Genomic DNA, 16,724 nt, shown 5'->3' with positions numbered 1-16,724 from the left:
CCTTTAGCTCCAGGACATTTTCTTGATTTTGTAGATGATTTACTTTTCTTTTTTATGCCCTCCCCCCACACCCAGTTCCGTCTTTCTAAGCCTCTCATTTGGAGAGTAGACCTTCTGGACTGCATCTGTAGTTCTCTTAACTTTTCTCTTCTCTTTTCTATCTCTTTGCCTTTTTGCTTTACTTTCTGGGAGGTTTTCTTAAGTTTACCTTCCAGCCCTCTATTGATACTTCATTTGTTATATCTTTAATTTATCAGATTTTTTGTTGTTATTCCCTTTTTATAGCATTCTGTTCTATGATTGCAATACTGTCTCCCTGAAGAAATTATGATATTTTTTTTTTTTTTTTTTTTGCGGTATGCGGGCCTCTCACTGTTGTGGCCTCCCCCGTTGCGGAGCACAGGCTCCGGACGCGCAGGCTCCGGACGCGCAGGCTCAGCGGCCATGGCTCACGGGCCCAGCCGCTCCGCGGCATATGGGATCCTCCCAGACCGGGGCACGAACCCGTATCCCCTGCATCGGCAGGCGGACTCTCAACCACTTGCGCCACCAGGGAGGCCCAATATATTTTTTTCAAGTGTTTTTCTTCCTGCACGGTCTCTGTTTCTTCCAAGTTGTTTGTTTTGGTGTCTATTATTCAATTTTGGATCTTTCTTCAGTTATCTGGTTATTTTTGTTTATCTGAACCTATTTAAGAGTACCAGTGCAAGTGGGATTTGATGACCATGGGCTTCACTGGAAGATGATCTGGCTGGACCTTTCTCTTGTGCAGTCTTAAATGTTTTGAAGTCTTTATTTTTATTTTTTTAATTGCAGTATAGTTGACATAAAATGTCATATTAATTTCAGTGTACCACATAGTGATTCATATGATACATTATGAATACATTAGGAATCGATCACCACGATAAGTCTAGTAACTGTCTGTCACCATACAAAATTATTGCAATATTATTGACTATATTCCCTATGTGGTACATTACATTCCCGTGACTTATTATTTTATAACTGGAAGTTTGTACCTCTTAATCATCTTCACCTGTTTCACCCGACCCTCACGCCCCTCTCTTCTGATGACCACCAGTTTGTTCTCTGTATCTATGGGTCTATTTCTGTTTTGTTTCTTTGGTTTTTTTTTTAGATTCCACATGTAAGTGAGATCATATGTTATTTTTCTCTGTTTGACTTATTTCACTTAGCATGATACCCTTTATGTCCATCCATTTTGTCACAAATGGGAACATTTCATTCTATTTTATGGATGCGTCATATTCCATTGTATATGTGTGTGTGTGTGTAATCATATCTTCTTTATCCATTCATCTATTGATGGACTCTTAGGTTGTTCCATATCTTGGCTGTTGTAAATAATACTGCAGTGAGCATTGGGGTGCATGTATCTTTTTGAATTAGTGTTTTCATTTTCCTCAGATAAATACCCAGATGTGAAATTGCAGGATCATACAGTAGTTCTATGTTTAATTTTTTGAGGAACCTCCATGCTATTTTGTATAGTGGCTGTACCAGTTGATATTCCCACCAACATTACACAAGGGTTCTCTTTCCTCCACATCCTTGGCAGCACTTGTTGTCTTTTTGATGCTAGCCATTCTGACAGGTGTGAGGTGAGATCTCATTGTGGTTTTGTTTTGCATTTCCCTGATGATTAGTGATGTTGAGCATCTTTTCATGTGTCTGTTGGCCATCTCTGTGTCTTCTTTGGAGAAATGTCTATTCAGGTCCTCTGCCCATTTCTTAATCAGATTGTTTTTTTGATATCGAGTTGTGTGAGATGAAGTCTTTCTTAAATCATGAAGTCTTTCTTCACAGTCAAGTTGGGGTCCTCAGAGAAGGCTCATCTTGTCTCTTGCCTGGAGAGTAACATCCTGAGGTTGGTGCTCTGAGTACCCAGTGGAAGAGGAGCCTCGCCTCAGTAACCAGAATTCAGCTGGATGATCTTTAATCCCCCTGTTTTCAGCAAGGTAGGTCTCTCCTCAATTCCTCCTGGTGTCTCCCAGTCCAGAAAGCCTCTATTTATTTAACAGAATAAACCTCCCTCTTCCGCTGTGCTGGACAAGGGGCCATTACTAGTCAGAGAAAGAACCTGGGACTCTAACTGCTTCCTAAACAGGTTGCCAACCAACCTTCCTTGTTTTATCCCTCCCTTCTTCTCTCTTGCTTTCAAGAGGGATTGGTAGCACCAATTTCTGAGCTCTTAAGGGGTTTTGCAGTATAAATTGGGTTGGTTCTCAACTTCCCCTGCTGCTGGTTTAGAATTCAGCTTTTAGGGATTCCTGGGCCATTCACCACTTGTCCATCTGATTTCCAGCTTCAAAATTTCTGTTACTTTTATCTCCTCTCTGGTTCTTCCCATTTTTATCTATTTATACTTACTTTTTAAAAAGCTGCCATTCCAGTAGGGTTTGGGGAGGAAGCAGAAGTAGATGCATATGTCTAACTAGCCATATTTACCTGGTAAGGCTGACATTCAAGCCCAGCATCTGTTCTGATTTGGCTGGGATTGGGCCTTAGCATTTGTTAAAGATTTTGAATATTACCCCTGTTCAGACACGGTTTCTCCTATTCATCCTTTAGGATGAGTTCAGATGTTACCCTTGTGCACTGCTTTATTGTGTTCTTCCCTCCCCCCATCTCCCTCCCCCCACAAGAAGACTTGGCCATCTCTCCTCTTGAGATCACATAGACTTTGCATTCACCTCTCTCACTGCATTTACTGATGATAATTTGTACAATTGCCTCGCCCTCTTAGACCAGAAGCTTTGGCGGTGGGTGGCGGGCACCTCTTGTTTGTCTTTAGATCTCCACCACCGACCCAGTGCTCAGACATCAGTAGACTTACTAAATATTTGCTGCATGAATAAAAGCAAAACCAGGTGCTTTGTGGGATGATGCTTTGGGGGTAGGTTTGCCTGGAGGCATTCCCCCCATCCCCTGTGACCTGCATGCTGGGCTGGAGTGGGAACCCAGGTTGGGTCCCTGAGGGCTTGATCTCAGCCCTCTTTCAGCCCCTGGATTCTTTCTAGGAACCTTTTTTCTCAGCACTGACCTTTTTCCTGAAGACTTTGTCTATGTGCCTAAGTTTGCAATTAGAAGTATTGAGAACGCAGTGGGGATGGGAGGTGTCGGTACGTAACGATCTCTACCCTCTTCAGTGTTCCTGTGCACCAAAGACAGGGCCGTGCTGGGTGGGGGACTGGTGCAAAGCCACGGGGGAGGTGTCATCATTCTGTAATTGACGCGCAGGGCAGCTCTCTTCCCTGAGGCAGGCCCAGAGCATTAGCAGAATGACAGCAGCATTTACAGGGCCCAGCCACCTTGCTGGACAGGTCTTACAGCGACACAAAGGCAGGGAGTGAAGCTGAGAGGGGTTCTACACCCCAGACTGCAGACGTACAGAGTGACAGCCTCTGGGGCTGCAGGCGCTTGGCTCTGCCTTCCTCCCCAGGCAGGAGGCTGTTCTTCTGGCCCTAACGGGGCTGGGGGGATCCAGAATGTCACCGCTGACTGACAGCCCTGCTTCTAGCAATGGGGCCTGGCCTTGGGCTGATTTCAAGCAACCAGGGGCCTTTCCTCGGCCTCAGACATCGTGCCCCAAAATGGTAATTAACCAAGTGCAGCTGACTCACAGAGTTTTACAAATGAAATGGCTTTTCAGTCACACCTGTGTAGTGTGACTGGCGAGGCCTGGGAAGCCCTTCCCTCCGAATCATCATCTGGTCATGCACTCTGGGGGTCTTTTGATACCTAACTTAGAAGTGGGGTACCAAACGATGATTTCTTTGGGTCAAGACATCATCCTGTTTAAAATACAAGTAGCCTTAAGAAGAGCACATTGAACCGGTATTCATCACTGAAAACTTAATGTGGATTAATTTAACGTACTCATTAAACTGCTAGAAGTACAAAGAATTCTTATACTGTCTCTACTTCAGAGCTTCTCAAAGTGTGGTTCTTGGACCAGCAACATCAACAGCACCAGAGAACTCATTAGAAATGCAGACTGTCCAGTCCCACCCCAGAACTGCAGAATCAGAAACTCTGGGGATAGGGGCCAGTCATCTGTGTTTTACAACCCCCCCCAAGTGATTCTGATGCACACCTCAGTCAGAGAAACACTGCTCTTCAAGATTAGGAAACTTTAAGAAAAGTCCAAGAAGGTGAGGGACTTGCCTGGGGTCACAAAGCTAGTTGATGGCAGAGCTGTCATTTTCAAATGACAACTGGTTGCCAGGATCTGGGGAGGAATTATTAACATTTATGGAAGCCTCTCTCCGTGCAAGTCTCATAGCAGGAGTGTTTGTTATCTCACTAAATCCTCACCAGGATCCTGAAAACTGTCCCCAGTTTGTAGAGAAAGAAGTCACGGCTCAGTGTTGTTAAATAACATGCCGGGATAGGGACACGATTTCAATCCTGATCTCTCTTTCTTTTTTCTTTTGTCTTCTTTGGCAACTACATTTGTTGTGTGTGTGCATGTGCTCCCGAGTAGATCGTGGAGAGTTGCTATTCAGACCCTGCTGGTAGGGGCGGGGCACTCTAAGTGGTTATGTTGGCATTCTGAGGGCACTCCTCTCTTGGGGGTGCTTTCCCACTTACTTTCTTCCCAGCTTTGTTTCTGGTTGGTCCTGACTCCAGTCTGGAGGGACAGAATGAGAGACCCCCGCTGCCCCTGGCCTTTCTGCCCACCGTATTTCCAGCTTGGCCTGGGAATTGGATTTCCTAGTTGATCTCATGCTTCTAAGTGTCCTTGCTGTTCAAGCAAAGCCAGAGCCTTACTGACTGTGGCCAGCACACCAGTCAGGAGCGACTTGGGCTGGGGGAAGGGGTTCCCCCACATCTGGGATGGAAAGCAGGGCTCCTTGGGAGCCCGAGGGCACAAAAGGCTCTGAGTCGGGGGGTGGGAGGGGGAGCACAGGCAAAGCCAAACAGAAGAGGAAATTAAAGAGGCTCGAGTCTCCCGCCAGCTTCCTTTGCTGCATTTTTGGCAGGGATCGGCAAAGCTGGCCTGTCTGTAACTTTCCAGTCTGTCTGCTCATTGTCTTGCCCAGAAATACCAGATAAAAGAGACCATGGAATGAGGAGTGAGGAGCTCGGGTCCCACCCTCAGGATATTCCACCAACATTAACTCTCTTTCAGGCCAGCACCGTCTGTGCCATCTGCCAGGGTCTAGCCATTTTCACAGCTCTCGCTTCTGCCATGTGATGGGTGGGTGGAGGGGGTGCAGGGAAGACGTGTCTCCAGAGAACGCCTCACCTCTGGCCAGATATCTGTCACGCTGCCTGTCTTGTGCCTGAAGTCCCCCCATGAGCACCATTCCATTGAGTTTCCCGTGGTCTCATATTAAAGTAGAATGCCAGAGGAAGGATAACACCTAATACCTTGCTGGTGAATGACTCACCAGATTCTAGTTAAATGGGTAGGGGGTTCAGGGGAAATGGGCCAGTTGTTCTGAGTGGAGGCTTCTGGGAAAGAGTGGGACTACAGCAAGAGCAGATAGGATGGCAGAGACAGCTTTGCCATACTCAGAACCACGTAAGCTGGTGCTGGAAGGGACCCCAGAGATGCCAGAGAAGGGACTGCCTTGCCCAGGGACACTGAGCCAATGGGGGACAGAGCCAGACAGACCTGGCCTGTTAGAACTCTTTCAAGAGCCCAGTGTAATTATGGGTCATCTTATTCCTCACCTCAAGCCTCCTCTTTTCGTGAAGAGGTCCTGCAACTTGGTTGAATCTCTCCTTCAAGAAGAGGTGACTTTCTGCACAAGGTTTAAAGTGGGCTCTATTTGTGTGGTCCTTAAACATCTCTGAAGGTCTCCTGGGAACAGATACTAAGGCAGGCTCTGGGAAGACGAGGATGGGGAGAACACTCTCCTTTTTCTTGTGGAGTTCACAGTCCAGGGGGCAACGCACAAGGTAAAGCACAAAAGCTAAGATACAGTGTGAGCAAGGGCTCTCTGGGAGCTGGAGAGGGGGATGCCACTGGTCAGGAAGAAGCTGCCCCCAGCTCTTCTAGGGAAAGTCAGGGTTGGGGATACTTGAGCTGGGAACTGAAGAATGAGTTTGCTAAGCATATCGAGGAGGTGGGAGTGGGGGGAGGTATGGGCATTCCACATAGAGGAGACGGCTCAGGTGGGAGGGGGCGTAGCCCTTCCAGAACCTGTAAATATGGTTGAATCACGATTATGGAAAGAGTGTGTTTAGGGGAGGGCCAGGAGACAGTCCAGAATGGGGGGCTGGGCCAGGTCATAAAAGCCATTGAGCATGGCTACACTAAAGGGTTTGGACTTACCTCCTGAGGGCAGTGGGGAGCCACTGAAAAGTTTTATTAGTCAATCAATGCTAACTGTCCACTAAGCAGACCCTAACATGTTAATGGCTTAACCTCAAAGGTTCAATTCTACTCCAGTGAAGTCTGCGGAGGCCTCCAGAGTCTGCAGCGGGAGGGGAGAGAAAGACGGAGGAAGCATACCAGCTCTTAGCGCCCTCAGCCTGGAAGTGGCACATATAGTTCTATTCGTAGTCTGTTCAGCCAGAAACAGCCACATGGCCCCAGCCTACCTGCAAAGGAGGCTGGGAAATGTCGGGAGGCACAGGCGTGCCTGAGAGCACAAACAGCTGCCACAGGAGACTTCAGTCAGGAGAGTGCTGTGGTCTGATGTGTGATTTGGGATGTTCAGTCTGGCAGCGGACTGAGGAGGGGGTTAAAGGGCTGCAAGCATGGAGACAGAGGCTGGACAGGAGGCTCTTCCCGTTGTCTGGTGACAGAGCTCTCCCTGCTCCCCAGTTCTCTGCAGACTGCAGCGGGGTGAGCCTTCAGGGAAGGAAGGTGGGTGGAGACTGCCTTGAGGGAGGCAGACGGCTCAGGGGCGATGGGAGGTCAGTGACGGGACTGTTGATGGGTGTACTGGGCAGCCCCACGTAGGGCTGCAGGGCTCGCAGTGGGCCCGACTGAGCTGGGGGTGTTATTGGCCTCTTCAGAGTTCAGGGCCTCCCTGAGCATGAGCTGTGCTGAGACGGGCCTCCCGCCTTTTACCCCGTGTTCTCGGTGCTCTGGAGGTCCTCACTTACCATTTGGAGCGAGTGAGCACGTGGTAAATGAAACCATGGGTGGAGTGAAGGGGCTTGGAGGAAGGAGGGAGCTGGATGGAAGCATCCCTGGGAAAGAGGAGCCTTGACTGGCTGGTCTTCCAAGGTAATAGCACTTCTCTAGTGTTCCTAAGCTTCATTGCCACCTGTTTGTAGCTCTGAGGAGTAATGCAGGCTGCCACTTCAGAAGGACCGTCAGGTACTTTCAGAGGAAGTGTTTGCTCATGAACTTCTGCAGAGCTGTGCTCACTGCTGTCTTCCACTGGTAATACCGTGGGGACGGAAGGCCTCCTGCCCAGCCTTCGCTCTACTGGTTGCCCTGTCTGATGTCAGGCTCTCACGCCAACCTAAGGAACAGATGTCCCAAAGCTGGCAGCGGCGAGGGAGAGACCTGAGTTCTGGTTTAAACTAGGCTGCTAACTTTCTGGATGATCTTACAAAGTCATCCTGTATTTCTGGGCTTCAGTCTCTTCTGTTGGGTGGGCGTGGGGATTTTAAATGAGAGATCTTCAAGCTCTGACATTTCCAGCTCCACAGGATGGAAACTGCATATCCTAAGGGCCCCTCAATTTTCAGAACACTGCTTTTTCACCTAGAGGCAGGAATACCGGGAGGCATATTGGGAGTTTCCAGAGGTGGTCTGGGTGTGGCAGAGCTCACCGGTTTTTCCTGGGGCTGCAGAAAATGGGGGGTGTGGGTCTCAAGTGTGGGCCTCTTCCTTTTCTTGCCTCTTTGGGAAATGAACCCCTTTGAGAAATGGGTGAGAGCCACAGACCATCTCTCCAGAAAAGCATGTGGCATGCACAGAACCATGTACCAGATGCACAACCTCTTTTATGTTTAATTTCAGGGGCCCATGGCCTCCCTAAAATGCAGCTGGGCTATCTGCCTGCTTTGCTCTCCCTAGTGGGTTCTGGGTTCCTTTTACAAAACCAGTGCTTGCTCCTGAGCCAAGTTGTGGAAGAGCTTCAGGAGCCAAAGGAAAATCCTCAGAGGTGTTTGCTTTGACCTCACAAGGGATTGGATGAGACCTCTCTAAAGAGAGGCAGAAAATCAGCACAAATTTATATGGCGACAACTGAAGGCACTTGTTAGGTGGGGTGTGTGTGTGCTTGTCTGAGAGAGAAAGTTGGGGGGCAATGTGGGTGTATTGGCACTCTTACCTTGATAACATGTCTTCTGGGAGGGATTCTCTACTTTTTTGTAATTAAGCTTTTTATTTTGAGATAATTAGAGATTCGCATGCAGTTATAAAAAAAATATAGAGGAATCCCTTGTACCCTTAACCTAGTTTTCCCCTTTGGCAATATCTTGCAAAATTATAATACAGTATCACAGTTAGGATATTGATATTGATACAGTCAAGATGCAGAATATTTCCAACACTGCATGGATCTCTCCTGTAGCCCTTTTATAGCCACGGCCACTTCCCTTCTCTGCTCTCATTCTCTACTTAACCTCTGAAAACTAATAATCTGTTCTTCATTTCCATAATTTTATCATTTCAAGACTGTTATATAAATGCAATAATACAGTATATGTGTAACTTTCTGGGATTGGCTTTTTTCACTCAGTGTAATTCCCTGGAGATTCATCCAGGTTGATACATTTACCAGTAGTTTGTTCCCTTTTATTGCTGAGTAGTGTTCCACAGTTTGGATGGACCACAGTTAGTTTAACCATTTATGCATTCAAGGGCATCTGGATTCCACTTTGACTCATTGGTTATTTAGAAGTATGTTGATTTGTTTCCGAGTGTTTAGAGGTTTTCCTGTTATCTTGCTGTTATTGATTTCTAGTTTGATTCCTTTGAGGTCAGAGAACACACTCTGTATGAAATAGAGAATGAATTCTGTATGAAAATTCAGTTCTTTTGAATTCACTGAGATTTGTTTTATTGCCCAGTCTATCTTGGCATACGTTCTGTGGGCACTTGAGAAGAATGTACATTCTGCTGTTGTTGGGTGGAGTGTTTTGTAAATGTTGATTGGAATCTGTTGGCTGATGGTGTTGTTGAGTTATTCTGTATCCTTGCTGATTGCCTAGTTATTTTATTAACTTTGAGAGAGGAATGTTGAAGTCTGCAAATATAATTGTGGATTTATGTATTTTTCTTTTCGGTTCTATCAGGTTTCACTTCACATATTTTGTATCTCTGTTGTTTGGTGCATGTGAATTTAGGATTTCTTGGTGGATTTATCCTTCATCATTATATAATATTCCTCTCTGTGCTTACTTCGGCAGCACATGTACTAAAATTGGAACAATACAGAGAAGATTAGCATGGCCCCTGTGCAAGGACGACACACAAATTCATGAAGCATTCCGTATTTTTGTTAAAATGGTTGTGGTCATTCTATCTATCTCTAACAGTGTCAACAATAAAAATAAAATTTAAAAAATATTCCTCTCTGACTCTGGTAATTTTTTTCCCCCTGAAGTCTAATTTATCTCATATTGATATAACCATTTTTGCTTTCTTGTGATTAATGTTTACATGATATATACATTTTCATGCTTTTACATTCAACCTGCCTATATCACTTTACTTGAAATGAATTTCTTATTAACAGAATAGTGGGCCATGTTTTTAAATGATATATTTATCTATCTATCTATTTATTTATTTATTTATAGATAAATAACAAGGATTTACTGTATAGTACAGAGAACTATATTCAATATACGGTAATAATCTATAATGGAAAAGAATCTGAAAAAATATATATGTTTAACTGAACCATGTTGCTGTACACCTGAAACTAAGACAATATTGTAAATCAACTATACTTCAACTTAAAAAAAAAAAAGAGAAAATCATCGCCCAAAACCAGAAAGTCAGTCTTAATCATGTGCATTTCTAACTTATGTGGACTGACCAGATCAAAGATAACTTAGAATATCAATGGCCATTACGGGGAACATTTGAAATCCCCAAACTTAATTTCCTTAAAACTGAATTGGGCTACAATAGCTCAAAAACGTCCAGAAAAGAGTTCAATACTTATTTCTATTGGTAGTTTGAGGCTTCCCTATGTTATCAGGAGTCTAAAATTGCCTCACTGAAAAATAAGGTTTTAAGATTAATGGGGCAAACAAATTATTAAAGAAAGATAAAATGGCTCCCAAAGCCTTAGGCTCTTCTTCTTGGCCTTTTTGTCTCAGATTCCTCTTTGGCACCATCTTGTCTCTCTCTTTGGCACCTCATGTCCAGACTCCACCTCCACCACCATTATCCTTATTCCCTTCTACACTTCCTATGCCTCTTGTATACCCTCAAATCTCCCATATTAACTTTCTCGCCGAACTTTCCCTTTTCTCTAAAACCCTCCCCACTCTTTTCCTCTGAACTTGTCAGAAGCTTTCCCTTCAAAATTGAGCCTTCAGCTAGTTCATATGCTTGTCAGGGAATGCCAGGCCCAGCATTGGGTGAAAAACACAAATTGGGAAAACACTGAAAGGTCTCTAGCATTGTATAGGGGAGACCAACCTGCTAATTTACCATATGATCGGGCTTGGGCAATAGCCAAGTGACTTCATCAAGCATAAATTGATATTTTTAGATTATTCACATTTAATGTAATTATTGATATTTTAGGGCCTCAGTATGCAATTTTATTTTTATATTTTCTGTTTGTTGTCTCTTTCATTTCTGTTTTCTTTTTCCTGCTTTCTTGTGTGCTACCTAAACATTTTAAAGAATTCCACTTTGACTTATCTATGGTATTTTTCAGTTTATATTTTTCATATTTTTTTTAGTGATATGTACATTATGTGTACATGACTTAACCCAGTCTACTGGTGTCATCATTTTACCAATTCAGGTGAAATATAGAAACCTTACCTCCCTTTATGTCTTTTTACCCTTTATAATTTACATTATAATGTAATTGTCTTAAATATTTCCTCTACATTTAAAACCACATCAGACAGTGTTAAAATTTTTGCTTCAACTGTCAAATGTCATTTAGAAATTTAAGAGGGGAAATAAGTCAGTTGTATTTACCTACACTTTTGCTTAAGTGTATTTCTTCCTTCCTGATGTTCCAAGGTTTCTTCAGTTATTTCTTTTCTTTTCTTTTTTTTCCTAAAGAACTTCTTTTAGCCACTCTTGGGGGTAGGTCTGTTGGCAACAAATTCTCTTAGTTTTCCTTCATCTGAGAATGACTTGATTTCCCCTTCATCCCTGAAGGATATTTTCACTGGATACAGTATAAGATTCTCAGTTGATAGTTCTTTTCACACTTGAAAAATGTTGTGCTACTTCTTTTTGGTCTCCATGGTTTCTGATGAGAAATCTGCTGTCATTCTAATGGTTTTCCCCATATCGGTAGGTGTCGTTTCTCTAGAACTGTTTTCAAGATTTTTTTCTATGTCTTTAGTTCTCAGAAATTTGACTATGATGTGTCTTGTGGATTTCTTTCAGTTTATTTTGTTTAAGATTCTCTCATCTTGAATCTGTAGGTTTGCGTCTTTTTCCAAATTTGAGAGGTTTTCAACTACTGAGCACTTTTTCAGTCCACCCTTTTTCTCCTCTCCTTTGAGACTCCAGTGACAAAAATGTGAGACTTTTTGTTGTATTACTATAGGTCCCTGAGGCTTTGTTTGTTTGTTTGTTTCAGTCTATTTTCTCTCTTTCTCAGTTTGGATAATTTTTATTGCTCTATCTTGCAGTTCATTGATTCTTTCCTCTGTTCTCCCCATTCTGCTGTTGAACCCATCCATTGAATTTGGTATTTCAGTTAATATATTTTTCATTTCTAAAGTTTCCATTGGTTCTTCTTTATATCTTATATTTCCATTTCAGACTTTGCATTGGTTTCAAACATATTCATAGTTGCTTGTTGAAACATTTTTATGATGGCTGCTTTAATATCTCTGTCAGATAATTCTAACATCTCTGTCATCTTGGAGTTGGCCTTTACTGACTTTTTTTTCATTCAGTTTAAGGTTTTCCTGGTTCTTTAAGATAAGTGATTTTTTTATTGAAACATGGACATTTTGGGTAATATGTTTTGAGACTCTAGATCTTACTTAAAACTTTCACTTTGCCTGGCTTTTTTTTTTTAATATGCTGCAGAGGGGAGTTTGGGGGCACTGCTTTATTACTGCCAGCAGGGGTTGAAGCCCAGGTGTCCCATTCGGCCTCTACAAATTCCTTTCCGGTTAGGAGGGGTTGGAATGCCTAGTTACTGGTCCCCTTGTGACCTCCACTGACACCACAGGGGCTGAGGGTGGCCTCTTTACTGCTGAGCAGTAGTAAAATCCCTGGCTCTCCACTAGGCCTCCTCTAACACCACTCTAGTGGGGAGGGGTTAGGGTGACTCATTACTGCTGGGTGGGAGTGGGAGTCAAGGCTGCACTGGGCCTTTGCTAGCATGGATGGGAGTGGGACCACAGTTTTTTTTTGGCAGTGTTTGACTGGATTAGAGCAGTTATTGTATAGAAGTTTGTCTTTCTGGGCTTCCCCTCTCCTAGTCTTTTGGCTAGAAAGAACAGGCTTTTGTTGGGGAATTTTTTGTCTGTGCCTATTGATATTTTCAGGTTGCCATCTTCTTCAGCTCCAAATCTGGGATATATGAGGCCAAAAGAAAACCCACCATCCAGAAACTTCACCATCCTATATTCCTCAGGTCCCAAGGTCCCTAGCTAGTTGCTTCTCTTTACCTTTCAGATTCATATGATGTTTGTCTTATGTATAATATCCAGGGTTTTTAGCTGTACTTAGGGGGAAGCATAGGGCAAAGTGTGTCTAATCCATCTTCCCAGAGGTGGAAATCCTCTCTACTTCTTTTTCTTTACTACTTTTTAGCAATATTGAGAATGTAGTACATGTATTTGGGAAAGTTTTAAACAGTACAAAAGAGATACATGAAAATTTCCCTGTGTTCTGGAGTGGCCACATGGTTCTTCTACCAGTGGCAGTCACTGTTACCAGTGCTTGTGTGTCCTTTTCAAGAGAGTCTCTGTGTGTGTGTGTGTGTGTGTGTGTTTGTGTGTGACTTTCTATACTTGGTAGTGGCACCAACTTAAACTCCATTAACCATGGATGAGAGCAGTTATACACACTCTGGTTCAGCAGCATTGTGTATATTTAAGCATATTTGCCAACCTAATATATGAAAAACTGGATTGCATTATAATTTTAATTTGCGTTTCCTGCCATGTGTGAGGATGAGCATCATTTCTGATGTATAAAATACATTTGTGTTTCCTGCTTTGTGGTCTGACAATTTAATTTCTTCTTTATTGTACCTTTCTCTATTGGGTTGTTGGCATTTCTTATAGACTTGCACAGGTTTGCACATGCACATTATTTATGTAGCAAGGAAATGTGCCTTATGCCTGTCATATATGTTGCCAATATTTTGTTCCTATTTTTTCCATTTTCTTTTGACTATTATATTTTATGGTATTAGATATTTAAAAAATTTTGAACTCAGATGTAGCCTTTTTAAAAATGACATTTGAATTTGGGTTATGTTTTGAAAGTTCTTCCTAGTTCAAGATTATTACAAATATTCTCCCCCATTTTTCTTCTAGATCTTTTCATAGTTGCATCTTTTGTTTAGGTCTTTGATACATGTGATCCAAAAGTTTTTTAGATCATTCCTGAATTGTCTCAACACAATTACTTGAAAGGTCTATCTTGTCCCCAGTGGTTTGAAATGCCACCTTGATTTATTGTGGGTCTTCTCTGTGTAGGTGCTTATCTGCTTTGTCAGCAAATTACCAATGGCAGCTGGTGGCCTGGGGAGGCTGTGCTGAGGTGATCTCAGAGCCATCTGCAAGGAAAGAAGCACTTTTGGAGAAGGATAAGGAGCAAGGGTGGCTGATTCTCCCCACCTTGGACTGCTCTGTTTTGGTCTCATGAAAATGGGCTGAGCCTGTTTCAGGGACGTTTTCTAATCATCTTGCCCCCTGATGGTAAGAGGCCCCTCTGTCTGCTCCTCTTGTAAATCACAGGTCCTGCTCTTTTCTTAAATATCTCCTACATCCACCCCTCATCCCTATTCCCCTCTTCTGTCCTTGACACCTCTTCACTTCAGGCCTTTACTATTATGACCTAGTTTTTGAGTACCCTCCTAAATGTTTGTTTTAGTTATCTCTTGCTACCAAGCAAATCAACACAAATTTAGTTGCTTGAAACAACACACATTTATTATCTCATAGACTTATTATTGCTGTGGACCATGAGTCCTGGCACATCTTAGCTAAGTCCTGGCCTTCAGGGCTCTTATGAAGCTGCAGTCAAGGTATCATCCAGGGCTGGGTTCTCATCAGGAGGCTCAACTGGAGAAGGATCCATTTCGTTTTTCATGTGGTTGTTGTGGCTGTGGGATTCATGGAAGCTTGCTTCATCAAAGCCAGAAAGGGAGAAAGAGTGTCTCTAGTGCCCGGCTACTATTAAAATGGAGCAAAATAATGTAATGTGATTGCAAGAATGACATCCCATCATCTTTGCCATATTGTACTGGTTAGAAGTCATACCACATTCAAAGGTATGATCACCTGGAGGCAGGTCTCGTGGGATGCCCTCGGAATCCGTCCTCCACATGGGTTGTTTTCTACTCTAGTCCACACTTCACTGTGGAGCCAGATTAATTTTCTTAAAGCACATCCCTGACCTTACTAGTCTTCTACTCAAAAGTCTGCATTAGTTAAATTTCATATAAAATATTCTTATATTAGCATTTAAGGCTTTCTCCAGGAGCTGTCTGGCAGTTATCTGTCAAAATTGCCAGTGCACAAAGCCTTTGACCCAGACTATATCCCAGATCTCTACTCCCACACGAGTGAAATAACGAATGCACAAATGTAAGCACTGCAGAATCGTTTGAAATAACAAAAGATTGGAAACAAACCAAATGGGAGGGGCTGGTTGAATACGTTACTGTACATCCCATCAGTGGAATACTACACAGCTACAAGATGGACGAGGCAGCTCCTTGTAAATTCACGTACAGTGATCTACACCAGTGATTCTCAGAGTGTGGGTCCTTGACCAGCAGTATCACCTGAGAACTTGTTGGAAAGAAACAAAGAAGAACTACAAAAACAACCCCCAAATAATTTACAAAATGTCAATAAGCACATATGTGTCAACAGTTACTTTAAACGTAAATGGAGTAAATGCCCCAATCAAAACACAGAGTGGCTGAATGGATACAAAAACAAGACCCCTGCATATGCTGGGAAAGTGACTTTTCACTGTATATCCTTTTGTACCTTTTGAATTTGAACCATTTAATGTATTGCTTATGTAAAATATTAAAATACAAAAGCCCCATCTGTCAGACCTCATTAGCTTTCTCTCTCACCTCTCACGTGGCCTGTTCACACCAGTCAGACTTGCCTCTTCACTATCCCTTGGGTTAGGGTCGCATTTCCTGGCCATGGGCCATCGCTTACGTCCGTGCCCCCAACTGGAATTCCCTTTACTCTTCTCTGTATAATTAAAGACAACTCAAAGGTCAGGCCCAGATGCCGCCTCCTTTGGGGATTTGCCTGACCCCCGCCCTGCAGGCAGGATTAACTGGCACTTCTCCTTAGCTTCCCCAGCCTGTGCCTTTCTTCTGCCCACTGCCTGGCTGTCTTCTTTAATAGATTGGTGGCTCTCTGCAGGCAGGGACTCAGCCTCACACATCATTGTGACCTCAGCGCCCAGCATAGCCTGCAAGTTGATACCTAAGTATCTTTTAGTGAATAACTGAGTGAGCTAGTGAATGATGGACACAGAGATGGGGACATAGGGACACAGGGTGGGCTGGACAGTGAACACACCTAAGAGTGGGAATTGTCAGAGAGGAGGAGAATGAATATGGGCAGGAAAGCTGGGGAGAGGTTGCGGGGAGAATCTGCTGGTGGCTGGGCTTTCTACCGGCTTAGGTTGGGGCCGAGCCATCATCAGTGTCCTATGGGGTGAGGTGGGGAGGGCACCTTGACCTGGGGGCCCATGGGATTCATTTCATTTTATTGGAGGGGGGAGTTCTTTTAAAAATGCAGATGAGGTTTGGAGGGGCAGTGATTGAGGGGTAGAATGTGTGCCTTAAAAAGACCTCACACAGTGCCTCCCTGGTAGCGCAGTGGTTGAGAGTCCACTTGCGGATGCAGGGGACATGGGTTTGTGCCCCGGTCTGGGAGGATCCCACATGCCGCGGAGCGGCTGGGCCCGTGAGCCATGGCCGCTGAGCCTGCGCATCTGGAGCCTGTGCTCCGCAGCGGGAGAGGCCACAACAGCGAGAGGCCCGCGTACCGCAAAAAAAAAGCTCTCACACAGACTGGCAGAAGGGCAGGCTGCCCTCCCAAGGGGGTTATTTTGATTACAGCCAAGTCGAGGTGAAGTTATTTTTTAATATTAAAAAGAATATGCCCCCCCATGGCCACTCTGTCCCTAACCTCCCTCCATCTCGAGAAAGCATCTGACATTTCCTGCACATTTTAACTTTCTAACCAAATAATGAAATAATCATATTGGTTCCTCAGTCACAGGATTCATTTTCTCTCATTCCTGGGCTTCAAAATTCATCTCATATTTTAATCTGTTTTGAGCTCTTTTCAATTGCCTTGGAGATAGAGCCAAAGGTTCCCTGAACTCCTGTTGCCTGCTGTTGTTT

General features: G+C 43.9%; 1 protein-coding gene and 1 non-coding gene across 10 annotated transcripts in view; both read left to right on the top strand.

Moving 5' to 3' along the window:
* ZBTB7C (zinc finger and BTB domain containing 7C) overlaps positions 1 to 16,724 on the top strand; it is a 375,288-nt gene that overhangs the window by 33,756 nt on the left and 324,808 nt on the right. The window lies entirely within an intron of this gene.
* On the top strand, positions 9,336 to 9,442 carry LOC132503335 (U6 spliceosomal RNA). Its single transcript, XR_009534584.1, has one exon. It is a non-coding gene; the product is annotated as a U6 spliceosomal RNA (small nuclear RNA).

This window comes from Mesoplodon densirostris, chromosome 15, assembly GCF_025265405.1.
Source record: "Mesoplodon densirostris isolate mMesDen1 chromosome 15, mMesDen1 primary haplotype, whole genome shotgun sequence".
NCBI lineage: Eukaryota > Metazoa > Chordata > Mammalia > Artiodactyla > Ziphiidae > Mesoplodon > Mesoplodon densirostris.
Note: the sequence above shows the minus strand (reverse complement) of the source record. Positions and strands in the feature narration are given on the sequence as shown.